The sequence below is a fragment of the Telopea speciosissima genome, chromosome 8 (assembly GCF_018873765.1).
Source record: "Telopea speciosissima isolate NSW1024214 ecotype Mountain lineage chromosome 8, Tspe_v1, whole genome shotgun sequence".
NCBI classification, from domain to species: Eukaryota; Viridiplantae; Streptophyta; class Magnoliopsida; order Proteales; family Proteaceae; genus Telopea; species Telopea speciosissima.
Window position 1 is genome coordinate 27143973 of NC_057923.1, and position 14673 is coordinate 27158645.

Here is a 14673-nt window from a genome sequence, read left to right on the forward strand (position 1 = left end):
AGGCATGGTAGGTAATCATTTCATGGCTGCAATATAGGTTCATGATAATACTAGGTTTAGGGAGAATAAAAAGAAGAAATCAAAAGGGTTTTGGGCATGCATGTAACGGAATTATGTTCCCAAGCATCTAGTTCATGGCAATTTAACATGGGAACATGATAGATCATATTTTCATAGTTTAAAATCTGAAATTACTCACAAATCAGAGTTACAAATGAAATTTGACGATGAGGAAACCGATTCTGTTGGAGGTTTACCTCCAAATATGGGGAGCAAGGAGGGTTCAAGGCCTTTCTTCCTCTTCTCCTCCTGTTCCTCTCCTTCTTTCTCTTCTTTTATCTCTTCTACTCTCTTCTACATTTTGAAGAGTAGAGGATTCTAAGAATGAGTTGAGTTTATATATGTTTAGGCTGCGTTTGGTAACGGTCTGAACAAAGAACGTCCGTTCTTGACTAGAAACGTTCTTTTGCGTTCTTGGTCTAGAACGGCATTCTGAGACCGAAAATGACCGTTTGGTAACGTTCTCAAGAACGCTGTTCAGAATGAAAATGGTGTTTGGTAAAATCTGTTCTTCCCTATTTGATATTAATTATAATAATGCCATTTTTTTGTCAATTATACCAAAAAAAGACTTGTAAAATCCTTCTCTTACCAACCTTAGCATAAAATTAAAATATCTCATTAACATAACCAAAGTAAGTATAAAAAGATGTCAAATTTCAAAGATGCCATTAAAATTGGGTTCTTGTGTGGATTAGTGGCATAACTAACTATGCTATGAACAGTTGAATAAAGAGGGCCTTGGTGGACTCGAACCACCATCTTTTTGGAACATGCTCATGTTCCAAGTGCTCTACCAATTTGAGCTAAAGACCCATCAAGTAAAGATCCAAAACAGAAATACAACAAAAAAGGACATTAGCATGAATCTCTACATGAGGAATGCAATGAGCGAAGGTCTAAAACAGAAATACATCAAGATATACAAGGACATGAAAAGCATGAAAAGGAGGACATGGTAATTGGTAGAAATAAGTTGACTTTAGAATTTGTTCATTCACATGTGGTAAGCGTAAGACTTAAGAGAATGCAAGTTTCCAGTAGTATATATCTGGATATATAAGGAGGACATGAAAAGCATGAAATTGATTAGATCATATATGCCACTGTGGTTTTAAACCCAAATACACATTAGCTATTTACAACTGTTCAGCAATTAAACATGGACATGCATGCCATACCCTAGATATATACCTCATACAATTATATATAGTGAAGATTCACAAATCTCATGCTGTTTGGTATGCTAGCTTTCTAAGAAAAGAATCTGAATCTACAACATTCCAAAATTCTAAAGCAAGAAAATTAATAGAGAAAAGTCAGATTTCAAAAATCCATCAAAGCAATATACCCACGACCCCATTTCACAGAAATAGTTGAGTTAAAGCTTTTTGAGGTGAATAATGGATTTTGTAATTGGTTTCTCTTTTATTTTAAAACCTGATACTGCAGACCCATATGGCTTGCCATTATAACCCCTCAAACACATCCAATTCCATCAACATATGTAGTCTGATCCTTCAGTTATCATCAAATATTCAAATCTCACTCTTGTATTGCACCTAGCAGTAAATGCCACAAAACCCTAGCTAATCAACTCATTTTGAACCTCCAAAACCCAGTTTTTCTACATGAAATCCACCACTGCCTCCTAGCTGCATAAACAAACATGAGTTGCTTATCAAACAGGACCAAACATGACTTGTCTCATACTACTAACCTACAAAGTCCAATATTCAAAAATTGTCCAATTGCAATGAAGAAAATATAAGGAAGAGAACTAAAACTATACAACACCATGATATACAAGAAGGAACAGAGGAAAATGATGGAATACGTGTCCATATATACCGAGCAGCTGCAGAATATTTAGAGCCCATCATTAGCTCTGATTTGGTGCCACATACCACAACCTATGCTGAAGATGGTGAAACCAGAGTAGCACTTGCTAGTCCTGGTCTCCCACTCCAAGTACAGATATTGGAATGATGCACAAAGTTTCAGAGTTATTGCTATTGTTATTGTGGTAGAAATCCTGAATGATTTTAACAGTAATGAAATGTTCAAAGCCAAATGTTTCCAGTCAATTTTACATTTCTGTCAAAATTCAAGGCCAAATGTTGATGACATGACCACAAATTTGTGGTTTTTAGGGCCTTTCAAGAAATGCTTCCTAAACAACCACAACAGATGGCTTAATTAATCCCACAGAATCAGAAAAAAAACTATATAGAAATAGGCCTCCTCTTTGCTACTGAATCCTCTGCATTTACTGACCACATGATGTGAGAAGGTCTCTAGTGCACCAATCTGCATTTTATTGACAAAATGATTACACAAACGAACTAATTCATTCAAGAACCTGATTTTAAAGAACATACCAGCTTCGGTTATTCTGTCTCAGAAGTTGTTGTATTGAATATACAAACATAAAAATTTGAGTCCCCATTGTATCTGAAAACTAACAAGTGATTCTCACATGTAGTGATATATGACAAAATCCAGCTAACTTTTCTGAAACTTCAAACTGTACACAAAGCAAAAATCATTTCCGCCTTCTAGTACTCTGTAACTTATGATTCTCATGCTGATCAACCAACAAATCAATACCTGCATAAACAGCTGATCACACCGAAATATCAAATAATAGAGAACCCATAATAGAAAACCAAAATATGAGAGAGATCGAGAATGATTTTGAAGAAATGCCATCTCTTCTCCGGGGAAATTCAGACTATGACGGCGCATCACGTGACACAGGCCTGAGAAGGGACTCGTGTGCTAGTCCCTAAGCACTGGAGAGTGGAGAGTTTCCTCACGAAAATCTAAGAAGAACTGAATTGAAGCCCCCAAAAGCCCTGGAAGAGGGACATGTATAGCGGATTTCATTTTTCAAATGAGAAAAGAGGAAAGTGAAGGGTTCTCTCTCTCTCTCCCTCCCTCCCCAAAACAACTGTTAACTCCGAGAGAGGAAAGTCATATTTTGAGAGACTACCGTAGGACTCGTCACTCATGTGAGAGAGAGAGAGAGAGAGAGAGTAGCAGAGAATGCATTTGGACAGAGATGACCGAGAGAGCGAGACAGAGAGACAGAGAGACGGCAAGAGAGAGAGATAGCGAGAGAACGAGAGAGAGAGTTGCAGAACATCGGTTGGAACTCACCCCTGCAGATGCCTTTGAGCACGGAAGCCCTTCTCCTCGTCGTCGATGTGAAGCCCCTTTTCCTCTCCAGGAGTTGCAGATGCCTTTGCTCTTTCTATCGGGTTTTCCTCGTTTTACGCCTTCGTTAGTCGTTCTTTTGGTGCTAATAACCTCCGGTTCGTTTTAAAAGAACAAAAAAATGAACCACAAAGCCAAACACTTTTTCATGTTTTTTTGTTCTTTTTGAACAAAAGAATTGTTCAGGACGCTGTTCTGAACGTTACCAAACGCACTCTTGTTTTTAGTGTCTTAAGGTCTGTTTGACCAGGGGTAGTTTTAGGAAAAATAGATTATTTTCCATTGTATTACCTGTCTTGTTAGCCCATAGGAGAGCCTATAAACCAGTCCACTTTTATTTCATTTCTTGTTTATTCTATATAGTTAGCTCACTTGTACATGATAGGTTATTTTAAATATTGTTATGTCTTGTTTGAGTCCTTAGGTCCTTAAATCAGCCCCTTCTTCCTTCACATTGCTCCATACACATCTAGTTACCATTGCTCTTATTAAGTTCCATCTAAGTCTATGGTATCCAAATAGTCCATCACCCTCGTATTTAGTCTTATGTAGTTATGTTAGGTTCTAAGTATATAAACTGTCTCATGCTTCTATAACATCCGTTTAATTACGTATAGTCCCAACTACAAGTGAAATTAGTACCTTACTTAGTATGTGGATTTATTTATCTATGATAAGTCCATTAAGCCTATTAGGCCCATTACACTCATGATTGAATCTAAGCATCTTAGGTTCCTTTTTGGGTCTAAGATGTATAAATAGTCCCTTATATTCATAATAAAATCCATTTGAACATATTGAGTTCCATTATATATAAACAGTTCCAAACTAGTAATTTAGTCAATGTGTAAAGCCCCTAACAACCTAAAATATATATGTGAAGCCCAAGAATCTGTAGCATATCATTACTTAGAATTAGGTCCATCAAGTGTTTTGTCAAGGCCCATACAGAAGCCTATAGGAAAACCTCCTATTTGATTTGATAGACCATGGGTTAGGTCTATCTTCTTCAACCTCCATCCTCTCTTTTATTCTTCTTACTTTCCTTACCCAAAACAGAATTTTTCAGATTTTAAGCAAGAAACTCAAATCAGAAAACTAAGCCTTGAATTTTGGGGGAAAGGATGGCTCTTTGGAGAAACACACTCTTCTAAGCTTTAACCTTCAAATCTAACACTCCAACGATTTACCCCAAGTCCCATTCTTTATTTGAAGCAGAAACACCTTCAAACCTCATCCTTCTTATATATTTTCTCCACTCCTTCTCTTCTCTTCCTTCCTGGGGATGGAGCTTCCTTCAAGCGTCAAGGTTCCTGTCGATTCCTCTCACCTTTCCCACGGATTGCACTCACAACTCCCCTCTCTTCTCCATGGTTTGCTATCCCAAAAACACAAACAAGGTAAAAGTGGACAGCTTCACACGGTTGAGGCTGTAAGGTTTCCCCTCTTGTCTCACTTTCCCTTTCTCTTCATTCCCTCACATGGATTTTTTTCTATTTCTATTCTAAGAATGTGAACAAGAAAGTCAAATGTCATTTCTACCCCTTTTAGTAGCGCTTTGCCTCACATTACAACCAATAGTGTTTGTCTTCTTCTTTGACCATGGTACCCTTAGAGAAGTTAGTCTTAGCCCTACCTTAACCCTTTTATTCTCAAGGAACCAAGATGATTAAGGTGAGTTTACCTTAATACCCTTTGACTCCCTCTATTTTACCATGTATACCAACCTATGATCCATCCTCCCTTTGGAATCTATCCTTCCAAGTGGCAACCCCACTGCGAGATAAGCATCCACATCACCTCCTCCCCTTCATGTGGCATCCATGCACATGCCACCTAGGATGACACATGTCTCAATCTAATTTCATGTATTTTTCTTTCCTTCTTTGCCCTTGCCTCTTACAATGACATGTGTCATCCACATCGTCAAGTGGGACCCACTTATAGGTTACAAATAAGATGTTTTAAATTCCTTTACATAAAATACTAATGAAAGGGTAAAATACAAACCACTAGACTAAGCCACTGATTTTGTTTATTTCTCAAAACTAAATTATTTTATACTGTCTCATCATCTAATACATTTTCAAATGGGAAAATCATCGAAGGTTTGTAAATAAAATTACATTTGGACGAAAGTACTTGCAACCAAAAATTTAAATTAGTTCGGATTTTTTATTTTTTGGGCACGTGTATAACACATACCAAAGGTGTTATTCCAATGGTTCGTGTCGTCGATGTTCCAAACAAAATTGATAATTAGATTGTCACTTCATGTCTCTGTAAAGATGATTTGAGCCGAAGATTGTAGGAGGTGAACGACCCTTGTAAGTTCAACTGATGATGATGATGTGGGGGTATCTTCTAAGTGAAAAATTGGCTCCACTTCAAGTGGATCTTGAAGAATATCATCACTTATCTCATTTGGTTTAAATTTTTTGAGGACAACTTGCATCTTTCTTTTTCTTCATGAGGGAATTTCAATTCAGATGGCATGATACAAGAATCATGAGGTGTTTGCTAATCAGATTTTGATTTAATTAAGTTGAAGTCACCATGTGCGTTAAGTGTTGGATGTAACGTTTATGTGTCCATCAAACCCAATTTAATTTGATTAAATTAATTAATTATGTGCTTGTCATAATTGTATATTTCATCAGCCCAATTCAAACCATTTTGTTCACAACTACGGATAGATTTGGACAATCTGTTCTATGGTTACTATATTTTACATTCGTACAATAGTGATTGGACCAAAATGTAAAAATAGGCACATTTCATGTTAAACATGATCCACGGGGGATTCTCGAATTATTCACCGTCAAGTTGTAATTGCAACGGGAATCTCCAGTAGTTATTTTCTCTGTACTTGAGAGACACTTGCCATTTTATTTATGTTCTGAACATTTGTGGTGTGTCAATGGTTGATGTCTACCGAAAGGATTAACTATATATCGGTCGCTCGGTGTGCACAATGTAAATAGTTATGGATGTGATGCTCAATAAAGTTTTCACTACCCGTACAGGGAGAACACCAAAAAGAGAGTGAACAGATTTGATTGTGCCAAATCCAAGGCCTTAGTATTTTGTAAAGTGTTTGCAAAGAGTATTTTATTTTATTAATATTAAATTAAATGTATTTTGAAAAAGAGTTTTCAAAGAGTTTTATAGCTAATCAAAGTCCTCCATACTTTTGTGATAAATTATAATGGATCGAAATTGTGGCAGTGGCATTTATTCCATGGTTGCAATGGCCCATTATAAGTGTTAGTAGTGTGGGAAGAAAATTTAATAAAATTACCTACCACAAGGGGTTTTTCAGGTTACGCCATGGTAGGATCGTCCTTTATTATGATTTTAGATAAGTTTTGTCCTTATGTATAATTTAGGATTATCTTATGGGCTACCCTTTAGGATCACACCACTTGGTTAGATCTGGACCATAGATTTGCCACCTCCTCAATTAAGTCTCTATATATATAAAGAGACCTAAGGCCAAAGATGATGATGATAATGATAGAGAAAAAAGCATTAGAACAATTTGCACAAAATTGTGAGAGAGCTTAGAGAGAGAAAAAGAGTCTTTTTCTTCCTTAAACACTATTGGCCATTGGAGGTAAAGTAAACTTGGGAGATCTTCTTCAAGTGTTGCATTCCTTTGGAGAAACACATCATTTGAGTGTTCTAGGTAACCTTGCTCTCCCCTTGAGGTTAGTACATTAATGTGTTTATTGAGATCCTTGCATGCTCATAAAATTTTGTGATTACATGAGAATCCCATCGCTTTCACCACCAATAACATTAAGTTCATCCTCTATATTTTCATCAAACACCAATAGTACACTTGAATCAAATAAAACATAATTATTAAATTACCAAAGGTTTGTAAATAAAATTACCTTTGGATGAAAGTACTAAATCTTTGGGTTTTGGATCTACAACAAAAAATTCAAATTAGCCTGGATTTTATTTTTTTTTTCGCACGGGTATAACACATACCAAAGGTGTTATTCCAATGGTTCATGTCATCGATGCTCCAAACAAAAATAATAATTAGATTATCACTCCATGTCTCTGTAAAGATGATTTCAGTCGAAGATTGTAGGAGGTGAACAAGTCTTGTAAGTTTAACTGATGATGATGATGGGGTGGTACATGATGTCGTCTAATTAAGTGGAGAATTGGTTCCACTTCAAGTGGATCTTGAAGAATATCATCACTTATCTCATTTGTGTTAAATTTTTCAAAGACAACTTGTATCTTTCTTTTTCTTCATGAGGGAATTTCAATTCGATTGGCATGATACAAGAATGGGAAATTATCAGGGCCACCCCCTGACGTTTGCCTATATTTTAAGGCACACCCATTAACTATCATAATATCAGCACCACCCTTTCTTTACCAAACTAATTCCACATAGACCCCCTACTATTAGTTAAGAACTGTTAAGTGGTGATGTCATCCATTTAATATTTTTTAAAGGACATTTCTGCCCTTCTTAGTGGGAATTACTTGATCTACCCTTTCAATTAAAACACCCACAAACCCTTCTTCTCCACACTCACCGACAACGTTGGAGAATCCACTGCAACCTACCGTCTTTTGAGACCTACTCTGGCGATCAAGTAGCCCGGCATCAACCGATCACAATCTTCCTCACTCCGGCGACAATCTTCCTCACTGGGTGAGGTCGCAGGTATGTCCAATATAATAGTAATGGTGTGGATTATATTATTTACTTGAACAAGATTTGTTCTAGAGGTTCATACCTCTGTTTCCTTGAGTTCTAAAATGGGAGAGGGAGCCTATTTTGTTAAAATGACAAAGGGGCTGATATGGTTGTGAAAATTTTTCTCCCAAAGAACAAGCCAATGTAACTAGAGAGTAGTTGACTTGGTGGTCACACACAGTTCTTAATTTTGATGGGATTCAAACGAAGTGAAAAACCAAATAGAGCAGAGCTAACAAATCCATACAGTGAGAAAATTCGAATCTTTCTTCCTTTTTTTTGGTGGGGGGTGAGGATTAAAGGTTTCTTACATAGCAATCCACTTCGTTAGGAAGGTTTCCATGTGCAGTATTAACATTTGCCACTGCTACTGGCTGGGGAGTAAAGGTTCTCTAGTCATGTTTCATGCTTCATTCCTGATAAACTCGGCCATTTGGTGAAAGACAACTTTTGAAAATTGATTATAAAAGTCAAGCTTTTAGAGTAAGAATGCACTTTAGAGCAAAGTGAAAAGTTGAAAAGCTGGGGAGAAATACCAAAAATATATAAAGGGATTTAAGATTTTGAATTGGAAGGTCAATCTGTAGTTTTGTCCTTAGAAATTGTGGAGAAGATTTTTGATGGTCGGTCAGATCATTAATTTACCCCAACTTACAGTCAAACCTAAGCACCTCTACTCTATATCACTATATGTGGCCTCTGAAGAAGAACCCACGAAGACATCTGAAGAAGAACCCATTTTTCTATTTGAAGGAAACGATATTCTTCTCCTCTGCAATTTTCCAATACAAGACCAAAAAGACAAACACAACCCATAATACCGTTGACTCATTTCTTTAATTTACTCTCCTATATATAGTCTCTCAAAGTCTCAACCAATCTCATTTACTCTCCTTCTTCATTGAATGCTTGGATTTAAGAGGACCTCCTGTACTGCAAAAGTGGGTGAACTCTTCCATGAGTAAGAGAGAGAGAGAGAGAGAGAGAGAGAGAGATAGAGAGTTAGTGGTTATGGTTTAGACTTTAGAGGAGAGTAGTAGACCCATTTTCCATGTCGGGTTTTTGGTTTAAGGGCTTAAGCGTTAGGTTTTATTCATTTTTCTTTCTTTTTTTCTTTGATGTCTTTGCTGGTTTAACTTAAATTGCTTGCTGCCCCTACACCTGAGAACAACATTCACCCCCACCCCTTGCTGCCCCTACACCTGAGCACACACTCACCCCTACCCCTTGCTGCCCCTACACATGAGCACACACTCTGCCCCATCCCTTGCTGTCCCCACCCCTTGTTAGGAGGAGTTTATGTTTGCCTATATGGTTGTGTGATTTTTATAGAATTTCATTCTTTCTTTTAGAATTTCATTCTTTCTTTTGGTTATGGCAGCATTAAAGTTCATGATTATGGCTGCATTTATGTTGGTAATTTGGTAGTTTGATTTTAGGGATGTTAATTTGCTCATATAGCCATCTTATATGTTACTTTATTTTTGAATTTTTTTATATCCTAATATTTGGCTAATTTTTTTTTATTACAGGATGGATTTTTACACAATATATTACTATTATGAAGGGAATGTTGCACACAAGGTTGTAGACCGAGATAGATATGGTTACATTGATCTAGTGTATGACATATACAGTACAGTCCTAAGCCATATTCCAAATGGTAAAGCTGTGAGTTTTAAATCCAAAGCTATTCTACCTAGTGGGACTGATGACATAGACGTCTAGGATGAGCAGTCAACAATGCAACTGTTTGACATATTTGATCAAGAGAAGGTCATTAGACTGAATGTTTATAGTGTTCAAGAGAGTGAGCCTGACCAAAGGAGCACTATTTATAACATTAATGGGTTTGAACGTGAAGTTATTGGTAGAGCCTCTCAACAAAGAAGGCAAATACATGAAAGGCAGGATTCTACTGTTCTTAAACAGCAAAGTGGGCCTAACAGTAGTAGGATGGCAAAGAATACTGTTAAGAGGGGTGGTGCTATAGGTCCAAGTGCTTCAGGTAGGGCATCTATAAGTATTGCTGGTTCTAATGACCCAAGTAAACTTGTGGAATTGATTGATGCATTTGATGATGATCAATGGGTAATCGAAAGTGATGATGAGTTTGAACTAGATAGTGAGAAGGATGATTCTTCAGATGAAGGTGATATAGAAGCTGAAGAAAGAGAAGGGGATTCAGGTTATGAAGAAAGAAGGGCAGATGTTTCAGAATATGATTCTAATGATGAAAAAGAGAAACAAAAGGCTATGGAAATGGATGTTATTTCAGATTATGATTCGGATGAGTTTCATGCACCATTTTCAAGAGGAGGTTGTTGGGAGTGACCTAAAATGCCCTGCCCAAATCCCAGCTCAGACGAGGGAGCGATGCGCGCTGGCTGGTGTGCAATAAGGAATTAAAGTTGCACCTTCCCTCATAAGGCATTTTTTGGGGGATTGGCAAGCGCTTGGTTCTACAATTGGTGTCAGAGCAGGTGATCGCGAGTTCGAGTCTCCCCGGTGCCATGGGTGCTCTGTTATTGGATATGCATTAGTGCCATGGGTGCTCTGTTATTGGGCGTGCATTTGGGGGGATTGTTGGGAGTGACCCAAAATGCCCTGCCCAGATCCCAGCTCGGGCGAGGGAGCGATGCCCGCTGGCTGGTGTGCAATAAAGAATTAAAATTGCACCTTCCCTCACAAGGCGTCTTTTGGGGGATTGGCAAGCACTTGGTTCTACAGAGGTGGGGTTAATGTTGAAGGTAAGGTTGAGTTGGCAAAATGGATGGAATTTGAAAATGTGGATCAATTCATAAGTGTACTAAAAAACTATTCAATTCAAGAGGGGTTTGAGATGTATAAAATAAGAAATGAGAGGACTAGGGTTACTGCTATTTGTGCAACTGATGGTTGCCCTTGGAGAATACATGCTTCACCCTTGGCAGATGGTCTCACTTTTGGGGTGAAATCATATACACCCAAGCATACATGCAAAAGACGGTCAACAAATACCATGGCTACATCTAGGTGGATAGCCAGTAAACTTGCTCCACAACTAAAAGCAGACTCTAGCATGTCAATTAAAAGCATGGAGGCAGTCATGAATGCACAATATCAGCTTGTACCAAGTAAGCAGCAACTATATAGGGCAAGGATGATTGCTAAGGAAGCGATAGAAGGCAAACATTTGGATTCATTTGCACAGTTGCCATCATATGGTGAATTGGTTAGACAATATAACCCAGGCACAATGTTTAAGCTTCAATTCAAGGAAAGACAAGATATGAATACCAATCCTGTATTCAAGAGACTGTTTGTTTGCTTTAAAGCTTGTACGAATGGGTTTTTACTAGGTTGCAGGCCATTTATAGGATTAGATGGCTGCCATCTCAAAGGAATGTATGGTGGGGTGTTTTTGTCAGCAATTGATTTGGATGGAAACAATGGTTTATTTCCTATTGCATTTGGGGTGGTAAAAGCTGAATGTAAAGACAGTTGGTTATGATTTCTTGATAGCTTATATATTGCTCTACACTCAACTGCAGATCATATACCCCACCTTACATTTATGTCGGATAAACAAAAGGTTAGTAATTGCATTTGGGTTAAATTATGTTTTTTCTTGCATTTATATGACTAACATATAGATACTAATTGCTTATATTTGTACATTTTATATAGGGTCTGATGGATGCAATTGCAATAAAATTCCCTGGATACAGTGTGACGCATTGTTCTAGGCACCTCTATCAGAACTTTAAGATTGCTTTTCCTGGAACATTATTAAGGAATATTTTTTGGACTGCATCCAAAGCATATAGATTTGATCAGTTTCAGAAGGCAATGAATATGACATGAAAGATTTAAACCCAAAAGCTCATGAATGGTTGGTGAAAAATCCACCAAGTACTTGGTCAAGACATGCATTCGACTTTGGCGCAAAGAGTGATCATGTCACAAATAACATGATCAAGTCTTTCAATCAATGGATTGCATCCTTGAGCGACAAGCCAATTATAACTCTGATTGACCAAATGAGAGTGCAAATGATGACTAAGTTTCAGCAGAGATATGCTAGTGGTTGCAATTATTAAGGGAAAATCACACCAAATATAAAGAAGAAGTTAGAATCAATCTCAAATGCTGGAAGGTCATGCATTGGATATGGTGCAGGTTTATATGAGTTTGAGGTCAATGATGGTGTTTCCACAGTTGTAGTGAATTGATTGATCGGACTTGTTCTTGTAGAGTATGGGAATCAACTGGGCTACCTTGTAAACATGCAACACATTGCATTGCAATCATGCAGGAGAACATTGAAGACTACTGTGATAGCTGTTATACGGTAGAGAAATATATGTTAACATATGGAGAGATGATCCATGCACAACCTGATATGGGAGAATTGATAGGCAGTAGTGAGTCATGTAGGGTGCAACCCCCCAATTTGAGAAGGAGACCAGGCAGACCCAACAAGAACAGGAAGAGGAATGCTGATGAAGGAGCCCCTTCAGACTTTAGAAGGAGATCATCAACCGTAAGATGTAGTAAGTGTAAGGGGATCGACCATAATAAGAGAACTTGCAAAGGTGGTCCAGTTAAAGGGAAAGGGGTAGCATCTAGTAAGACAGCTACTAGTGTTAAAAGGAGAAGGGTAGCAACTAAGGTATATATTCATATTATTTATACAAGTCTGATTTATAAGCTAATATAGTCTTGTATTTGGATTTTTAAACAAATCTAATTTATAAGCTAATATATTCATATTATTTATACTTGTTGTGTAGGGAAATCAAAGTAGCCAACCCAGTCAAGAGGGTGTCAGTTCTTCTCAAAGGAAAACCAGATCACATGTTGCTTCTGTAGACACAAGTGAAAATATACAATCTAGGATAAGAGCGAAGATGGCAGCGACGAGAGCAAAAAGAAATGCAAAAGTTGCAGGTGGTTTAGCTAGAGAGGGCGGTTGTCTCTAGTTGATTTGAATGTTTTAGTAGACAAGAGGATTCTAAGGGATGGAATACTGTTTTTTGGATGTTTGAGTATTTTGAGACGATGAAATTTGGATGTTGGAACATTCAATGTATTTTGATTTTAACTTGGTCATTTATGATTTTGAATTATATACCGTGTACTTTTCCCACTCTGTAGCTCCTGTTTTTAAAGCAACTCAAATGACTGGAATATGATGGAAGCTACTTCTGTAATTGGCATTTTCATTTTCCTTATCATGTCATCTTCTTATGTTTTGTAGTCTTTTTTTTTTTTTTGGCCAAGTTCTCGATGGTACAGCAATGTATGAGCCACATGAGGAATCCAGCTTTTTCTTTCTTGTTGTGATCCTATTATATTTTCGGCAAGTTACTTAGTTTAAGATATGTTAACACATTTTGTGAGTTATTAGACTAAAATGAACAATCTTTAAGTCGAAATGGAACATATAGTATGACTTTAGTAAAGAGGATGATGTGAATACTGGAAGTTTTTTTGTTCGAAATTCGTTGTTAGAACTTTTCAATACTTAGCATTGTATTCAAATATTGCAAATATTCATTCTTCCAGTTGCTTTCCAAAAAACTGTTGTTGTGGCTCTATTAGAAGTTCATATGCAGCACTTTTTTTGAGATAGAGCAAGTTTCAGTTGCTTTCCAAATTCCTGGTTTGGGAGTGTGAAAAAAAATCAATTTTTGTACTGTTGTTTAATTGCTGCATTTATATAAAGCATACTTGTAAATTTCTTGTGCCCCTCCCCTTTCTCCAAAAAAAATCATTGAATAACTAAAGGATATTATGCCACAGGTGATTACATGGAGTCATACAATATTATAAGCAGCCTACTCTCCCACTGTTCAACTTCATATTTGTATTTCCTGCTCAGTAGATCTTTTCCATAGTTCCATCTAGTTTCTTCCCCTTTATTCGATTGTTATTGCTTCTGAACTGCAATCTAACCTTCTGAGACTGAGAGTTATCTAAATAGTTTCAGATCTGATCATTTACTGACTGACATTTTATACAAGAATCTGGTTCATGTGGATAAAAAGGGCCTTGGTGGATTCAAACCACCATCCCTGGAACATGCTTATGTTCCAAGTGCTCTACCAATTTGAGCTAAAGACCCATCAAGTGGAGTTTGGAATTTACAAATAACTAAAAGAATACCCACAGATGATCAACTAATCCACACTCAGCAGGAACATGATCTCAACACTTTGAAAAGGCTTGATCTTTCAATCTGGGTCTTAGATCTGAAATTTATATGTGGAGCAATGTACTAATATGGTCTTAACACTGTAGGATAATATTTAATTAATATAATGTAAGGCTAGATTATACGTAACCTAACCCCAAAGAATACCCACAGATGATCAACTAATCCACACTCAGCAGCAGCCAAGACATTGTAGCCGCAGATCTGGAAACAGAGGTTTAACACCAGAAAATTGACAGCCTTCTAATCAATAGTTACCTATTTTGTATAAGCTTGATATTCCCACCAAGTAGATGTCTAATAGGAATAATGAAACCCTAGAAATCTCAGCTCCAACTGATGGCTGAAGGTGGAGATATCAGTAGGACAGCAAAATAGAAAGTGAACTCAGATTTAGAAACCTAGTGAGTAGAGACCAAACCAGCCAGCAGAACACCTCCAAATTTGGATCAAGTGAAGAGGTGTT